A 12,296-nucleotide genomic window follows, 5' to 3' on the forward strand; every position below is an offset into this window, starting at 1 on the left:
AAAAGGGGTGAGTTTTGGGCTTGCACGCATTAATCGCTTTTCCATTGATTCCTATGGGAAACATTGTTTCATCTTACAATCTTTTCACCTTACAAACCTCATCCCGGAACCAATTAAGTTCGTAAGACGAGGTATCGCTGTACTTTTCTCAGTGCTATTATTGCCATCAATCTGGATTGGATTTTTTTTTTTGGTGTGTGTGATTTAAAAAAACTTCTGTCGAATAATCCTCCACGCTTTCCCAATGACCCTCCTGGTTTTTCCACGTCAAATGCTCTTTGCTGGAGGTATCCAAACAATCGCTTGATAAGGCGGTCTATTTTTAAAGCGAGGATACGGCCAGGATTTTGACAATGGGGGGAAGGGGGCTGGGTTTCCCCCTGGGGAACCACTCGGTAGCTGTGAGGGGCCGCAAGGTTTCCTCAATGAGCCAGAACCATACAATGCAAGGAAAGATGGAGCCTAGAAAGACACCGGGGCCGTGCTTGACCGGAGATTATCTGCTCTTCTACCCAAAGCGTTGACCCCTGACCGGGCCAGGGAAGCAGGCGCTGCCGTCAGAGAGAGGGTGGGCGAGGCGGACCGACGAGAGCTTGGAAAACAAGGTGAAACTAACTCAGCTTTTCCATCGGGCTTCTCCAAGGTGGCCAGTTGTCTTGGCCAAGAATTCGGCTGTTTTTATTGTCTTTCGATCAAGCGATGCTACCTTCGGCTCCGCCAGGAAGGACAACAGAGTCACAAGTGCTGCCTTTAGAATAAACGGAAAAGCGGAGTGGGGAGGGGACCTTAAGAGGTCTTCTAGTCCAACCTCCCTCACCTCCACCCCACTGAAGCAGGACACGCTAGGCAAGTCATCCTCGACTTAAAACTAGGTTTTAAGTTTGTTTAGTGACCGTTTGAAATGATGGTGGTACCGAACGAAGGTATTTATGACTCTTTTGCACTCTTTTGCGACCATCGGCGGCAAGAAGCAACGGGTGGAAAGTAAACAAGGAGAGAAGTAACTTAGAACTAAGGAGACATTTCCTGACAGTCAGGTCTGTTGACCAGCGGAACAGCTTGCCTCCAGAAACATAGAAACATAGAAGACTGACGGCAGAAAAAGACCTCATGGTCCATCTAGTCTGCCCTTATACTATTTTCTGTATTTTATCTTAGGATGGATATATGTTCATCCCAGGCATGTTTAAATTCAGTTACTGTGGATTTATCAACCACGTCTGCTGGAAGTTTGTTCCAAGGATCTACTACTCTTTCAGTCAAATAATATTTTCTCATGTTGCTTTTGATCTTTCCCCCAACTAACTTCAGATTGTGTCCCCTTGTTCTTGTGTTCACTTTCCTATTAAAAACACTTCCCTGCTGAACCTTATTTAACCCTTTAACATATTTAAATGTTTCGATCATGTCCCCCCTTTCCGTTCTGTCCTCCAGACTCTACAGATTGAGTTCATTAAATCTTTCCTGATACGTTTTATGCTTAAGACCTTCCACCATTCTTGTAGCCCGTCTTTGGACCCGTTCAATTTTGTCAATATCTTTTTGTAGGTGAGGTCTCCAGAACTGAACACAGTATTCCCAATGTGGTCTCATTTGTGAAGTACAGAAGTTGTGAATGCTCCAACACTGGAAGTTTTAAAGCAGATGTTGGATAGCCATTTGTCTGAAGTAGTGTAGGGCTTCCTGCCTAAGCAGGGGGTTGGACTAGAAGACCTCCAATGTCCCTTCCAACTCTGTTATTCTATCATTCTCCAGTAACACTCCAAAAGATAGGCACAAATACAGTAGGATCTTGACAAACTTGAGCAATGGGCACTATCTAACGAAATGAAATTCAGTGGTGAAAAAAGTCAGGTCCTACATTTAGGCAAGAAAAACAAAACACCCAGGAAGAGTATACTGTATGTGGCACATTGCTCAACAGTAGTAACGGTGAGAGGGATCTTGGAGTCCTAGGGGACAACTATTTAAATATGAGCCAGCCGTGAACAGCAACTGCCAAAAAAGCCAACACAGTTCTAGGCTGCATTAACAGAGGGAGAGAATCAAGATCATGTGAAGTGTTAATACCACTTTATAAGGCCTTGGTAAGGCCACACTTGGAATACGATATCCAGTTTTGGTCACTACAATCCAAAAAAGATGTTGGGACTCTAGAAAAAGTGCAGAGAAGAGCAACTAAGAGGATTAGGGGACTGGAGGCTAAAACATATGAAGAACGGTTGCAGGAACTGGGCATGGTTAGTTTAATGGAAAGAAAGACCAGGGGAGACATGATAGCAGCCTTCCAATATCTCAGGGGTTGCCACAAAGAAGAGGGAGTCAGGCTATTCTCCAAAGCACCTGAGGGTAGAACAAGAAGCAACGGGTGGAAACTAAACAAGGAGAGAAGCAACTTAGAACTATGGAGGAATTTCTTGACAGTCAGAACAATTAAACAGAGGAACAGCTTGCCTCCAGAAGTTATGAATGCACCAAAACTGGTGTCTTTTAAGAAATTGGACTAAAATTGTGTAAGGTTTCCTGCCTAAGCAGGGGGTTGGACTAGAACAATGATTTTCAACCTTTTTTGAGCTGCGGCACATGTTTTACATATACAAAATCATGGGGCACATTGAGCAGGGGGGGAGGGGGGGGGGCTAAAAAAGTTTGGACAAAAAACTTCTCTCTCTCTCTCTCTCTTCCTCCCTTTCGCTCTATTTCTCTCCCTCTTTCTCTCTTTCCCTTCCTTCCTCTCTCTCTCCATCCCTCTTTCTTTCTCTCTTTCTTCCTTCCTCTCTTTTTTGCTCTCTTTCTATCTCCCTCCTTCCCTGCCTTTCTCCCTCTCTCTCTCTTACTTTCTTTCTTTCTCTCTTTCTCTCTCTCTTTCTTTCTTTCTCTCTCTCTCTCTCTTTCTCTCTCTCTTTCTCTCTCTCTTTCTCTCTCTCTTGCTTTCTTTCTCTCCCTTGCTGAGCTTCGCGGCACACCTGACCATGTCTCGTGGCACACTAGTGTGCCACGGCACACTGGTTGAAAAACACTGGACTAGAAGACCTTCAAGGTTCTTTTCAACTCTGTTATTCTGTAATGGGGAAACGTGTTCTGTAACCAGTTTTTAATCTCAGTCGCTATGGCCCAGTGCTGCCATCTAGCTGAGGCAGAGGTTAAATTTGAAAGCTCTTAAAAACTTCCAGTGTTGGAGCATTCACAACTTCTGGAGGCAAGCAGTTCCCCGGATTAATTGTTCTTACTGTCAGGAATTTTCTCCTTAGTTCTAAGTTGCTTCTCTCCTTGTTAAGTTTCCATCCATTGCTTCTTGTTCTACCCTCAGGTGCTTTGGAGAATAGCTTGACTCCCTCTTCTTTGGGGCAACCTCTGAGATATTGGAAGGCTGCTATTATGTCTCCCCTGGTCCTTCTCTTCATTAAATAAGACTTACCCAGTTCCAGAAACCGTTCTTTATATGTTTTATCCTCCAGTCCCCTCATCATTTTTGTTGCTCTTCTCTGCGTTGGCTGTAGAAGTGTGTTTTTCCAACAGAAATGAGTTTTGGATTGAGTTTGAAGTGCATACATTTTAGAATAGAATAGAATTTTATTAGCCAAGTGTGATTGGACACACAAGGAATTTGTCTTTGGTGCAGATGCTCTCAGTGTACATAAAAGAAAAAGAGACATTTGTCAAGAATCAGGTGGTACAACACTTAATGATTGTCATAGGGGCCAAATAAGCAATGAAGAAACAATCAATATTAATAAAAATCTTAGGATACAAGCAACACGTTACAGTCATACAGCCCTAAGTGGGAGGAAATGGGTGATAGGAATGATGAGAAAAAAACTAATAGAAATAGAAGTGCAGACTTAGTAAAAGTTTGACAGAATTGAGGGAATTATTTGTTTAGCAGAGTGATGGCATTCGGGGAAAAACTGTCCTTGTGTCTAGTTGTCTTGGTGGGCAGTGCTCTGTAGTGACGTTTTGAGGGTAGGAGTTGAAACAGGTTATGTCCAGGATGTGAGGGGTCAGTCAATATTTTCCCCGCTCTCTTTTTGACTCTGGCAATCTACAGGTCCTCAGTGGAAGGCAGGTTGGCAGCAATTGTTTTTTCTGCAGTTCTGATTCTCCTCTGAAGTCCTTCTCAGTCTTGTTGGTTTGCAGAACCAAACGAGACAATATTTATTTTATGTATTTACATATTTATTCTCCTTTACGGATACGTTTTATAACAGCACAGCAAAGCGGGTCCCAGGGGAAGAGGCTTCTCTGTGGCGGCCCCGACTCTCTGGAACCAGCTCCCCCTGGAGATTAGAAGTGCCCCCACTTTCCTTGCCTTTCGTAAAGTCCTTAAAACCCACCTTTGCCACCAGGCATGGGGGAATTGAGATATCTCCCCCGGGCCTATGTATGGTATGTCTGTGTGTATGTCTGCTTAATAATGGGGTTTTTTAAATGTTTTTAAATTATTAGATTTGTCATGAATTGTTTTATTGCTGTTTTGAGCCGCCCCGAGTCTATGGAGAGGGGCGGCATACAAATCTAATTAATAAACAAACAAATAAATAAACAAACAAATAAATAAATAAACAAACAAACAAATAAATAAATGAATGAATGAATAAACAAACAAATAAACAAATAAACAAACAAACAAACAAACAAATAAACAAACAAACAAACAAACAAATAAACAAATAAATAAACAAACAAACAAACAAATAAATAAATAAACAAAAACAAATAAACAAAAAATAAACAAAAAAATAAACAAACAAACTTTCGTTCAGCACCAGGATTTAATTCTGAACTATATAACACTGCACTGCCTAACATGCGTTGTAGCAATTTATTAGCATTGGCTGAGCATACAGCTGTGGGGAAGGAGCATGGGTAGAGTTCAAACGCCCCCTAGTGGAAAATCGTGATTGGATGCTGATCGGTGCTGATCGGACTTGCAAATGCTACCCTGCTTGGTTTGTGAATTTAGGTACCATATTTTTTGGAGTATAAATTGTTGGTAATGACCTTTAAAGCCCTACCTGGCATTGGACCAGAATACCTCTGGAACCGCCTTCTACCGCACGAATCCCAGCGGCCGATAAGGTCCCACAGAGTTGGCCTCCTCCAGGTCCCGTCGACCAAACAATGTCGTTTGGCGGGCCCCAGAGGAAGAGCCTTCTCTGTGGCGGCCCCAGCCCTCTGGAATCAACTCCCCCCGGAGATTAGAACAGGCCCCACCTTCCTTGTCTTTCGCAAATTACTCAAGACCCACCTACATCGCCAGGCATGGGGGAACTGAGACATCTCCCCCAGGCTTTTATATTTTATGTTTGGTATGTATGTGCTGTATGGTTTTAATTGTTGGGGTTTTATATATTTTTTCTTTTAATATTAGATTTGTTCCAGTTTTATTGCTTTTATTATTGTTGTGAGCCGCTCCGAGTCTTCGGAGTGGGGCGGCATACAAATCTAATAAATATAAATATATATATAAATATATAAGATGCACCTTATTGCTTAACACATTTACATTTCATAATTGGTCTTACATAGTTGTTTTACAATTCTTCTTCAATTTATTGTAATTAAATACTTTATTTTATAGTTAGCTCATTGTACCCTTGTCTATTAGAATTTTCTTCTATACTATTTAGAACTACGGCGCCTAAAACACGATTTGAATATTGCCCACAAGATCATATGCTGCAACGTCCTACCGGTCAATGACTACTTCAGCTTCAACCGCAACAACACAAGAACACGCAACAGATTCAAACTTAATACGAACCGCTCCAAACTTAACTGTAAAAAATATGATTTCAACAATCGAGTTATCGAAGCGTGGAACTCATTGCCGGACTCAATTGTGTCAACCCCTGACCCCCAACACTTCTCCCTTAGACTCTCCACGATTGACCTCTCCAGGTTCTTAAGAGGCCAGTAAGGGGCGCACATAAGTGCACTGGTGTGCCTTTCGTCCCCTGTCCAATTGTCTTTCCTTTCTCTCACTTATCATATATATTTTCTTTCTTTCATATATCCTCTCCTCTAAGTTCACTTTCACCCTCTTTTATATTATCACATGTCTATTTTTCTTCCTATGTATTTGTGTATTGGACAAATGAATAAATAAATAAATATTTTATTTATTTGTCAAACAATTATAGGGTGATAATTTGTACAAATAAAACATTAGATAAGTAGTGATAAAAAGTAACAAAAGAAGACAATAGGACAGGGACGGTAGGCACAGTGGTGCGCTTATGCCCACCCCTTAAAGACCCCTTAGAAAGGGGGAGAGGTCAATTGTAGATAGTCCAAGGTTAAAGGTTTTGGGGTTAGGAGTAGAAACCACAGAATCTGATAGTGCGTTCCAGGCGTTGATTACTATGAGAAAGAGAGGGAGGGAGGAAAAGAGAAAGAAATAGAGAGAGACAGAGAAAGAACGAAAGAACGAAAGAACGAAAGAAAGAAAGAAAAAAAATATGGAGTGGAAGCAAGAGAAGGGAACTGAGGCAGACCACGCCGCTCAACCAAACTCCATCTCCCAGCATCCAGCGCGGAAGGCGGGAGGAGGCATAGAGCGAGAGGGCGAGAGCGGCCAGCGAGCAGGAGGAAAGCGAGTCGCTTCCGCTTCCGGCTAGCCTCGCTTTGGGCCCTGCGGTGGCGGCCGAGCCTTGTGCCGCCGCCATATTGTCTGTGTGAGGCCGGTGAGGCGGGCTGGACGGCGGGGCGCCCGGCGGCTGCTGAGGTAACGGCCTGGCGGGGAGGCTCCGAGAGGGGTGGGGGAGAGCTGGGCGGAGGGGGCCCTTATTGCAACCCCTTCCGAGGAGGGGCGGCGATGAATGGGGGGGGTGGCGGCGGCTGTAGCCTCCAGGAAGGGAGGGGGGGCAGAGGGGAAAAAGGAGGGGGTGTACATGAATGGGGAACCCCTCCCCCCGCCCATTGAGGCGAGGCTCCTTTGGGGAGGGCCTTTCCTCACCCCCCATTTCAATGCTCTTCCCCCAACCTGGCGCCCTCTAGCTGAGCTACATTCGCCCCCCCCCCCCCCCCCCGGGTGGGGGATGGGTGGAACTTTGGCAGGCGGGGATGGGGGGAGGGAGGGTCTCTCTCATCTCCCCCCCAAAAAACAAGGGGGGAGAGGGACACACCCCTGCTGCGAAGGAAGTCTGGTTGGGGATGTATTCTGAAAAGGGGAGAACCATGGACCCCCCCCCCCAAATCCAACCCCCCCCCCAATATATATCTAAACTAACGGAGCGAGCAGGGGGACAATACCCCTCCCCCCCAAAATAGGGAAGGCTCTCAAGGTTCTGGGTTAAGATTCTGCCCCCCAACCAAGACCCCTCCCATATATCTGACTGATGGGGAAGCAGACAGGGGGGACCCTCCCCCAATAGGGAAGACACTCATTCTGGGTTAAGATCCCCCCAAGACTCCCCCATATATCTAAACCAATGGGGGAGCAGGCAGTGGGGACCCCCCAATAGGGAAGGCACTCATTCTGGGTTAAGATCATCCCCCCTCCTCACCAAGACTCCCCCCTTATATCTAAACCAATGGGGGAATAGGCATGGGGACCCCCCCCCCCAATAGCAAACACTCATTGTGGGTTAAGATTCTATCCACTCAACCAAGAATCCCCCCATATATCTAAACCAATGGGGGAAGAGGCAGGGGGACCCTCCAATAGGGAAGACACTAATTCTAGGTTAAGATTCTCTTCCAACCAAGCACCCCCCCAATACATCTAAACTAATGGGTGGGCAGTCATGGGGTATCCCCCAATAGGGAAGACACTCACTCTGGGTTAAAATCCCCCCCCCAACCAAGACTCCTCCATATATATAAACTAATGGGGGAACAGGCAAGGGGGAACCCCCCAATAGGGAAGACACTCATTGTGGGTTAAGATTCCCCACCACCAAAACTCCCCCCATATATCTAAACCAATGGGGGAGCGGGTGGTGGAGACCCCCCAAGGGAAGACACTCATTCTGAGTTAAGATTCCCCCCCCCCCAACCAAGACCTCCCCGCATTCGCTGTCTGGGGAATTCTGGGAGTTGAAGTCCAAATATCTTCAAGTTGCCAAGGTTGGGAAACACTGATCTAAACTAATGGGGATGCAGGCAGAGGGACACCCCTTCCCCCAAATAGGGAGGACCCTGGGGTTCTGCATTGTCCACCACCAATGAACCTAAACCGCCCCCACCCAAGACACCCCCTCCCCATACATCTAAACATTGGGGATAGCATTAGATTCCTCCCTCCTACCAATGCTGTGTAGCATATGGGACAGGATCTGATGCTAATATATGTATAAATAATATCTGATGGATATATGGAGGGGTGGGGGTCTTGGTTTATGGGGCGGGGGTGCTTAGTGGTGGAGAGTCTTCATTCAGAATCTGGGAGTCCTCCCTATATGGGTGGGGGGATTTCTCCTATTTGCACCCCCATTCATTCATTCCTTTAGGGTCGATTGGGGGGGGTGTCTTTGCTCCTGTTGAGATCCTGGCATTTGGCTTGGAGAGGAAAGAGGGAAAAAAGCTGCAACTCTTGTTGGCAGTGTGATATTTGTCGTTGTGCGAAGGGGGGGGGGGGAAAGGAGGCTGCCTGTGAGGTCTGCAGTGCTGCATCCTCCCAGCAACCTTCCTCCCGGTGGGGGGGGGGGAAACACACGTTGTGGGGTTATCACTGGGGTTTTAATTTGGAGGGGCTGTTAATTCCCGTTGGTTTGCATCTTGCATTACTGGGGGGTGGGGGGGCACAGGGCATCCCCACACGTGCTTTTTTTAAGGATCTCTTTCTCCTGCTTTGAGGGATCGCTCCCTCTGATCAAAGAGGATCAAGGTGTGCAAGTTTAAAAAAAAAAATTCCCTTACCTGTGGTTTTCTGGTAATTGAGCTGAGTGTGAAAAGACCAGTGGGGCTCCAGTGTCTGGCAGCTAGAAAATAATTATGGGTTGTTTAACTCATGCTTGTTGATCTCTTGAGTCAGAAGCCCCTTCGCTTGGGAGTAGCTTCTCTTGAGGTGGTTTTCTGCTTCCCTGATGGCTTATTTGTACCCCGTTATGTACACTGAGAGCATATGCACCAAAGATAAATTCTTTGTGTGCCCAAAGAATTCTATTCTGTTCCACTCCTTCCCTTCCTTTCCTCTATTCCATTCCTTTCCCCTCTTTCCTGTCCTTTATTTTCCTTTCTTTCCTTTCATTCCCTCCTTCCCTTCCCTTTCCTTCCGCTATTCCTTTCCTTTTCTTCTTTCCACTCCTTTCTTTTCCTTTCCTTCTTTCCTTTACATAGAAACATAGAAGACTGACGGCAGAAAAAGACCTCATGGTCCATCTAGTCTGCCCTTATACTATTTCCTGTATTTTATCTTAGGATGGATCTATGTTTATCCCAGGCATGTTTACATTCAGTTCCTGTGGATTTATCAACCACATCTGCTGGAAGTTTGTTCCAAGCATCTACTACTCTTTCAGTAAAATAGTATTTTCTCATGTTGCTTCTGATCTTTCCCTCAACTAACCTCAGATTGCGTCCCCTTGTTCTTGTGTTCATTTTCCTATTAAAAACACTTCCCTCCTGAACCTTATTTAACCCTTTCACATATTTAAATGTTTCGATCATGTCCCCCCTTTTCCTTCTGTCCTCCAGACTATACAGATTGAGTTCATGAAGTCGGCGTGAGTGAATGTGATTATTTTAGTAATTATTGGAATGAATGGAATGCTGTGAATGAAAATGAATGGGACCGGGGTGATAGATGGAATGGAGTGGGTGGGTGGGATTATAATATGTATGAAATGAATGAATATGATATGAATGGAATTTTTGGCACATCTGACGCTGGAAGGGCAGGAGGGACGGGGACACTTATCCCTGGGGTGGCAGAGGGTCAAAATATTCCGGTCTTGCTGGGGAGAGGCAGGTATGGCGGAAGCCATGGAGCTAGCCGTTCCAGGGAAAGGAGGGATCGCTGCTTAGTAGCAATCCCTTCTTCCGGCTCCATGAGCTTAACTCAAGGCACTGGTGATGAGTGTGATTCTGGCCCTGGGCTCAAGTTGTTGCTACTCAATGCCAGGTCGGTGGTAAATAAAGCTCTCCTCATCCGGGATTTAATCCTGGATGAGGAGGCCGACCTGGCTTGTGTGACCGAAACCTGGCTGGGCCCGGAGGGAGGAGTCCCTCTCTCTGAAATTTGCCCAGCTGGGTTTCGGGTCTGGCACCAACCTCGACCTCAGGGAAGGGGGGGAGGAGTGGCTATTATAGCCAGGGAGAGTCTTGGCCTGCGTAGGCTCATTGCTCCAGAGGTTGCGGGTTGCGAGTCCCTCCTGGTGAAGTTGGACTTAGGGGTTCAGGTGGGCTTGTTACTCACGTACCTGCCTCCCAGCTGCGTGTCAACAGCCCTGCCTGTGCTGCTCGAGGAGGTGGCTGGGTTGGCGGTGGAGTTCCCCGGACTTATCGTCCTGGGGGACTTCAATCTACCGTCACTCGGCGGTTCCTCTGGACTGGCACAGGAGTTCATGGCCACCATGACAGCCATGGACCTGACTCAAGTAGTTCAGGGTCCGACTCACGAGGGTGGACACGCACCCGATATGATATTCCTCTCTGAGCAACTGAGTAATGATCTGAGATTAAGGGGCTTAGAAATGTTGCCTGTGTCGTGGTCAGATCATTTCCTACTGCGGCTTAACTTCCTGGCTCCAATCCTTCCCCGCAGGGAGGCGGAACCAATTAGGAGGTTCCGCCCCAGACGCCTGATGGATCCAGAAGGTTTCCAGACGGCGCTTGGGGTTATTCCAGATACACTCGTCCACAGTTCGGCAGAGTCTCTTGCTGAGGCCTGGAACAAGGCTGCAGTGGAGGCTCTTGACCGGATTGCGCCGTTGCGACCTCTCCGTGGCACTAGACCCCGTAGAGCTCCATGGTTCAACGAGGAGCTCCGGGTGTTGAAACGCCAGAAGAGACGTCTAGAGAAGCGATGGAGGAAGAGTAAGTCCGAATCCGACCGAACACTTGTAAGAGCTCATATTAAGACTTACAAAGTGGCGCTCAAGGCGGCAAGATGCGCGTATCATTCCGCCTTGATTGCGTCAGCGGAATCCCGCCCGGCCGCTCTGTTTAGGGTGACCCGCTCCCTTCTTAACCAGAGGGGGGTTGGGGAGCCCTTGCAGAGTAGTGCCGAGGATTTTAACACGTTTTACGCTGATAAAATCGCTCGGATCCGAGCGGACCTCGACTCCAATTGTAAAACAGAGTCGACTGACAACGAGTCAGTCGAGGTGACTGGGGCTAAACGTCTTTATCCATCTGTCTGGGAGGAGTTTGACTTGGTGACACCTGATGAAGTGGACAAGGCCATTGGAGCTGTGAGTTCCACCACCTGTTTACTGGATCCGTGTCCCTCCTGGTTGGTTTCGGCCAGCAGGGAGGTGACACGGAGCTGGGCCCAGGAGATTACCAACGCTTCCTTGGGGAGGGGAGTTTTTCCATCACTCTATAAAGAAGCGCTTGTGCGCCCCCTCCTCAAGAAGCCCTCCCTGGACCCAGCCGTGCTTAATAACTACCGTCCAGTCTCCAACCTTCCCTTTATGGGGAAGGTTGTTGAGAAGGTGGTGGCACTCCAACTCCAGCGGTCCTTGGAAGAAGCCGATTATCTAGGTCCCCAGCAGTCTGGATTCAGGCCCGGCTACAGCACGGAAACTGCTTTGGTCGCGTTGATGGATGATCTCTGGCGGGCCCGGGACAGGGGCTTGTCCTCTGTCCTGGTGCTCCTTGACCTCTCAGCGGCTTTCGATACCATCGACCATGGTATCCTTCTGCGCCGGCTGGAGGGGTTGGGAGTGGGAGGCACTGTCCTTCAGTGGTTCTCCTCCTACCTCTCTGGTCGGTCGCAGTCGGTGTTAGTGGGGGGTCAGAGGTCGACCTCTAGGTTTCTCCCTTGTGGGGTGCCTCAGGGGTCGATCCTCTCCCCCCTGCTATTTAATATCTACATGAAACCGCTGGGTGAGATCATCCAAGGGCATGGGGTGAGGTATCATCAATACGCTGATGATACCCAGTTGTACATCTCCACCCCATGTCCAGTCAACGAAGCAGTGGAAGTGATGTGCCGGTGCCTGGAGGCTGTTGGGGCCTGGATGGGTGTCAACAAACTCAAACTCAACCCAGACAAGACGGAGTGGCTGTGGGTCTTGCCTCCCAAGGACAATTCTATCTGTCCGTCCATTACCCTGGGGGGGGAATTATTGACCCCCTCAGAGAGGGTCCGCAACTTGGGCGTCCTCCTCGATCCACAGCTCTCATTA

General features: G+C 47.5%; 1 protein-coding gene across 1 annotated transcript in view; it reads left to right on the forward strand.

Moving 5' to 3' along the window:
- Positions 1 to 6,556: 6,556 nt before the first annotated feature.
- Positions 6,557 to 12,296, forward strand: part of CSNK2A1 (casein kinase 2 alpha 1) — a 71,513-nt gene continuing 65,773 nt past the window's right edge. Inside the window, exon 1 of the mRNA XM_070744409.1 lies at positions 6,557 to 6,727. The gene's annotated coding sequence lies outside the window, so the exon portion shown is untranslated. The remainder of the gene's footprint in view (positions 6,728 to 12,296) is intronic.

This window comes from Erythrolamprus reginae, chromosome 3 (assembly GCF_031021105.1).
Source record: "Erythrolamprus reginae isolate rEryReg1 chromosome 3, rEryReg1.hap1, whole genome shotgun sequence".
In the NCBI taxonomy this organism is placed as follows: domain Eukaryota; kingdom Metazoa; phylum Chordata; class Lepidosauria; order Squamata; family Dipsadidae; genus Erythrolamprus; species Erythrolamprus reginae.